Here is a 6,951-nt window from a genome sequence, read left to right as displayed (position 1 = left end):
TCAGGATGATACCAACAAGGATGAAGGCTTCGTGATTCAAGAGTGAGCCATGCGCTCAAAAGGAAGGATGAAGGCTTCATGCTTCAATAATTTGCCATGCGCTCAAAGGCTTCAAGTTTTGTGAATGTGCCATGCACTCTAAGGGAAGGATTCATGTTTTGTGAGTGTGCCATGAGCTCTTAGAAAAGGCTTCGTGCTTCGTGAGTGTGCCATGCACTCTAAGGGAAGGCTTCATGTTTCTTGAGTGTGCCATGTGCTTTAAGGCTTCGTGATTTGTGAGTGCACAATGTGATTTTTAAGAGACAAAGGATCCTTCGTTGTTTCGAAGTGCGCTCAAAGGGTCCTTGTTGTTATGAAGTGCACTTTTTCACTGAGAATTTGAAGTGAGATTTGTTGTTTTGAAGCGCACTTCATTGTTTCGAAGTGCGCTCAAGATTGGGAGGGCACAATTCTCTCCAACAAAGGTTGTTTGTTCATTTGGAATGCACTTTTCACCGAGGGAGGCAACACAAGGCTAGGTGACTTATCCTTAGGAAGTAATAATGCACTATGAGAGGGAGGAGACCTTAGAAAAGACTTAGTGCACAAGTATGGGAGGAAATATACATCAATGAGGCTCATGAACAAGTTGTGCTCATCATCTAGTAGGAGGGTTAATGCCTTTAGAACTTGCAATGGGCTGAAGGACGAAGAAGAGCTCTCAAAATGGCTAAGTGTGGGACCATTAGAGTAGGAGAAATAAATGCATCCTAATACGACTCCAGCAGATTGCACACATAAATGCCATCAATACAAACCGACAGAATGCATAAGACTCATGAATAATAGTCACACCTTAAAACAAGAACAAAGAGACACCTATTTCTAAGTGCGACAGTTGAAATGACACATCACAACACTTAGAACACAAGTTACGATAAAAGTGACGACCGTATCCAAAAGGTGCGCTAAGCTGTAGGAATGTGTCTAGTGCATATTACAATGATATGTAAGAACATATAATGCAAAAGAGTGCATCAAAACTAACTTCGGTGATACATAAAGGTGTGACACATGCAAGAGTGAAAACACAAAAGCGACACCCAGGACAGGAGGAAAACATGAAGACGACACTTGCAAAATGTGAACAACCTTAAAATATACACATGCAAGAGCGAAGAGAACATGAAAATGACACTTGTTAAAGTAAAATCAAGTCAAAATGACAACTACGAATGTGAAAGCGAAAATGCGTAAAAGAGGACAGTTGAGAAAACTCACCAAAATAGAACTACAAACGTAACAAAGTTAGGGAGTCTGTCAATAAAAGTGTGGACTAACTATCGACATGAATTGAACATCACACATGCATTGTCTTCATGGATGGTGCTATACCTGTCAAAGCTTGCATAAAGAAATTGTTCTCATGATCTCATCAAAGACTGTACATGTGTGTGAAAGTGACTTGATAGTTTAAAACGAGGAAGAAGACTTAAATGCTTTTCAAACATCAAACAACCATGGAGTAACCATAGAGTGATAGATCGTATGATCCTCAGTCGGCTCCAAAATTCAAGTGTCAGAAAATTTTTGGAGGTGTTGATCACAACGACAACATGAGTGTTGCCCTCATCTACCTAGACTATGGTCTGCGCCGTGTTTTGAGTGATGACTCCCCCTGGATGGGAGCCCCCTTCTACGTGTCCATATCTTGGAAAGAGATGCTCAACTCTCAGAGGCGATAAGTGAGAAGTGCCTAATATGGTCTCTACCCAAGGAGGAATTACTTTATTTGTTATGATTTCTTCCTCATCGACATTAATTTCTCCTTCCTCGTGCTCTTCCATATTTGTTTTTGCATTTGGAGCCCCTTGATCCTAGTTATTATTACCTTGTTCATTTTCTTGTAAATTTAGCAAAGCATTAAACTAATTAGTTGAAGTAGAGGATCCATTTTTGTTTTGAGAGGGTTGTTGCTTATTCACATTAGCTTTGCCCTTGTTGTTGCCTCTTCTTTGTACCTTTCAGTTTTCTCCTTGATATGTAGGTGGATCTGGTCCTTTGCTGGTCGAGGCATGCAATCTTTGGCGAAGTGTCTGTATTCATGGCAGTAACGACACTTGAAGGGGATATGTTCATAATCCATTGTTTGGCAGGCTATCCACCCTCTTAGGGTTATATTTATCTTTGAAGGCAACCCTTTTTCTAAATCTACTTCTACACAAATTTTTGCACAGATGAACTATGAGCCCTTTGGTTCGGCTTGATCAAGATATTTCCCAACCCCATTTCCTATTGCTCTTAAACAATCATAACTCCAAAGGGACAGAAGGAGATGAGGAAGCTTAACCCATATATGGATCACTGTTGGAATATCTTCATTTGGGTTAAAATATAGATACCATTGATTCAGATACATTCCCCTAGGTCTGAAAAAATATGGCCCGTTTTGTAAATATTACATCCCTATCCTTCTTGAATTCAAATAAAAACGCAAAAAATCCATTACCACAAGCGTAGAATCAGATACCGCCTTTCATTTTCGGCTTCCAAGATTTCTCTATCCAGTATTCCATTGATCAGGGAGACGACCACAACCCCATGAATTTCCCTACCAAGGCTCGATGCGAAAAGGCAAGGGCCATTTTGATTTCTCCATTAGGGACAACTATGAAAGGGATTGCTTCAACCCGCTTAACAAATTTTGACTAAGCGTCCTTAGGCTTGGGGCGATTCGCCAGAGCAGAGATTCGAAGGCCTACACCTCATCCTGTGTAGAGGAAGGAGGGGGAGCGACCCCTCCAGGGATGTCATTGCAACGCAAATCAAAGTGTTATGAAGCCAACTCTCAAAATAGAAGAAGAGATAGATCAATGACTTCAAAATTAACATCTTTGAGGTGGAAACCTCCTTTATATTACACAAATGAACAATTCTTTGATGATTCAAATGACAAAACCTCCTTTCTATACATAGGAGTCTAAGGGGTCACAATATAATCAGAGATGACATAACAATAATAATATAAGGGCACAATAATAACAATAGTGGGCTTCTATAGGGTATAATAATAACAATATGGGGATTACATGGGCACAACAATAACAATAAGGGGGCTACACTGACAATAACAATGAGGGAATACACTAGGATTATAGGGACCTAACATGCCCCTCTCCTTCAAAAAAGTGTTGTCCTCAACACTTGAGTAGTTATGGATGCTTATGTATAAAATTATCATCCTCCCATGTGGAATCTTCAACGGGTAAGTTCTTCCACTTGATGAGATACTCTGAAATTGATTGATTTCGTAGCTGTCAAGTTCTTGTTTCCGTGAATGATTTAGGTTCCAATATGATTTTTCCTTCTTCGACAAGTTCTGGCAATATTGTTTGAACTGGGGGCTTGTCACCTATAACCTTCTTTAAGCATGAAACATGGCAAACTGGGTGCACTCAGGGAGATGCAAGAAGCTCCAATTTGTATGCCATAGTACCAACCCACCTTGTAAGGACCATAATACTTTGGTGATATTTTATTATCCTTCTTAGCTTGCTTGAGGGACATTTTTTGTATGGTTGTAGCCATAAAAAATCCAAGTCGCCTACATCAAAACTTCTTTAGCTGCAATGTTGATCTACATGTTGTTTCGTTCTATTTTGCGCCAAAGTGAGGTCATCCTTTAAGAGTAGGAGAACTCATTGTTGATGCTCGATGTGATATTCCACTCCTTGAACCTTAGAATTTTCTCTTAAAGATGATGTGATGAACGAATTCATTTATTCTTTCTCTGGGGTTGGTTCCTGGTGTATATCCTCTTCTTTTGACATTTCTTGTTCCTTTTCTTCCTCCTCTTCACAATCTATGTAAAATAATTTCCTCTCAGCACACTTATGAACTTTAGTGTATTTGCTATCACAACTGTAACAAAGCCCTTTTGCTCTTTTTTCTTCCAATTGTTTTGGTGTCAACGTTGTAGGTTGTGGAAGGCTAGGAGCAACAACACCTCCATCTTTATAGCTAGGAGCAACAATGATACATATGCTTCAATATGCCCCTTGAATCACTTCAAACTTATTTTTCAAACAAAAGTTATGCAAAAAATATACACATTTTTCTTGCGTTTTAGGAGCTCGATATTGCAGCTGTTGTATCTCTGTAATTGAAAATCTCCAAGATCTTAAATTTCTTCCCGTGGTAGCTCTCTAAGTCCTCTTTCGAACTCCAAAAGTCTGATTGAGATTAGATTCTTCAAGAAAGAGTTGTGCTAAATCTCCCACGATGACCTGATTATGGACCATTTTAGTAGAGTGATGTTGTACGGGATGCCACGTGTCACTGTTTCAACCTTCGGCCCTGAAATTACTACATGAAAAACTATACTCAGTGCATTTTCAAACACTTTTTATAGAATTCAAATCCGATGTCCGAAACAAAAGTTATGACGATTTTCCCTAGGCCACCTTTTTGAGATAGAATTTTGGAGCCCGCACAAACCCTAAGTTCCTCATAACATATCTCTGAAAATATAGCAAACCAAGATCTAAAATTTTTACAATAAGTTCTCTGAGATTTTGGCTCCATGTGGTAAAATTTTTAGCTCCCAAAGTCTCGTAGGAAAAAAATATAGAGAAAATTCCAAGATGACCTGTTTGAAGAAGCGAAACCCTAGAATCCAAAGCTCTCATACCAAATGTTATGCAACCAACTCACAAAACAGAAGAAGAGATAAATCAATGAATTCAAAATTAGCTTCTTCGAGGGGGCAGCCTCCTTTACATTATAAAAAGGAAATTATTTGATGATTCAAATGACAAAATCTCCTTTCTATATATAGGAGTCTAAGAGGTCACAATATAATCAAAGTCGACATAACAATAATAATGTAAGGGCACAACAATAACAATAGTGGGCTTCTATGAGGCATAATAATAACAATGTGGGGACTACATGGGCACACCAATAACAACAAGGGGCTACACTGACAATAACAATGAGGGAATACACTAGGATTATAGGGACCTAACACAGAGGCACACGTGATCTCAGAGCATTTTTTAAAAAGAAATATTAAGAATGAAAAAATAATAAAATATTTCTATTTCATCAACTTTATATATACAAAGATAAAAAAATTGAAAATAAACAGACCTTTTATATTTTTATATTTCTACCAGATTGATATTAATGTATGAGAAATGATAAACTTCTTTTTTTTGTTAGTGGAAGGTCTTAATTATATTCTCATCAAAATAGGTAGTACAATCTATGTCTTTATGGCTCCCCTAGCATCATTCTGACCATACTTGTTGGCGAGGGGAGCCAGAGTATTCAAAATATATTTCCATTTAACCATTATTTATGCCAGGCTAATGCGCCTTAAAAAGGAGGCAAAATGAACATAAAAACTGAAAGCAACATATCACGGAGGTGGCTAGGGAGGAATCACAAGGGTGCAACAAGAAATCCAACTCTTTCATGCATGTGAAAGTCAATATGTTCTACACAAGCTTCTAGGCTGTGAAGGCGATCATTGGTACAATGTTGGCTCTGGCAAATGTTGTCCAAACTCTTTATTATACATGTCACGGGTATGGTATTACACATTCAGTTTTGTCTTTGACCAAAAATTTATGTCGCTTATCCATAGTTTAACATTAGGAATTCAATTTTTGTTATTTATTATTATTATTTAAATTTATTTATTTGTAAGGTGATTGGTTGAGGTCTTATTATGGGATGTTTAGTAACTTCCATTTCTATTAGCTAGTAATTTTTTTGTTTTTAGTTGTATTTCCTTTTTTTTTTTTTTTTCACAGATGGGAAAACCTATCATAACTCAGTCGTCAAACTAATAGTGAGGAGAACGATTTCTAGCTGCTATCCGCGAATGTAGGCCGACTCATCACTGTTATTCAAGGAAAACCACGCCAGCTGGGATAACCTGCTGGTGTTCCATAAGGGGGCATGCTTTCACTCTTGCCAGATGTCTCTCGGTCTTGGGTCGTTAACCTGTTTCCTTACATCCGAGAAAGACGAGCTCCTAGCTAAGCAAAAGTAGTTGTATTTCCTTTTTATTTAACTTATTGATTTTTATTTTTGTTTTTTCTACTATTTTCATTTTCATGAATTATATTTTTTCTCCATATTTTCCAATTTAAGATGACTTTTTTTAAAGGGTGGTTCACAGACATCAGGTGACCGCTACATCCACGGGAAAATCGAAGCAAAACAACCGAAGGGATCTATCCGTCAACCAAACAAGCAAGACCTAGTCCTAAGGGTGTCGAGGAGATTTGACCCTGTGACCTCTCAATTGGCGAGGTACTTAGCAATGGAACTTGACCAACTGAGCTAACCCATGGGGCTATTTCCAATTTAAATAATGACTTATTATTATATTAAAAACATATTTTAATAAATTTAATTAATTATATATATACAAAATAAAACATATAAAAATATAATAAAAAATAAACACACACACACACACACACACACACACACACACACACACATATATATATATATATATATGTTAATATAAATAATATTAGTTAATCATATTTCTCATCTTTTAATGATGACATTCAATAATACAATATTTATTAAGCAAAGTCTTTCGGTAGAAATCACATAAGAGAAATTTTTGGCCGACGCATTTCGAACAAACAAGTGTGGTTCATCATCAGGACCAAATGAAGAGGCATACCATGGCAATGACTTAAATAGAGAGCAATGTAGAGACATAATTTCATGTAACGACTATATTTGAACAATAATATTTAAATTAATTTATTAATATATTAAAAACAAATATGATTAAGTACTATATTAAATGGCTAGTTTTTAAAAAATAATGATATTAGTTTATTAATTTATTAAAAAATATTAATAAATAATGACTAATTTTTGAAAAATAATATATATATATAATCAAATTCTAAACAAAGAAATAAGTCAAAAATTATA

The sequence above is a fragment of the Pinus tabuliformis genome, chromosome Q (assembly GCF_031772625.1).
Source record: "Pinus tabuliformis cultivar Carrire ecotype Pingquan chromosome Q, CPIR1, whole genome shotgun sequence".
Classification (NCBI taxonomy): Eukaryota; Viridiplantae; Streptophyta; class Pinopsida; order Pinales; family Pinaceae; genus Pinus; species Pinus tabuliformis.
Note: the sequence above shows the minus strand (reverse complement) of the source record.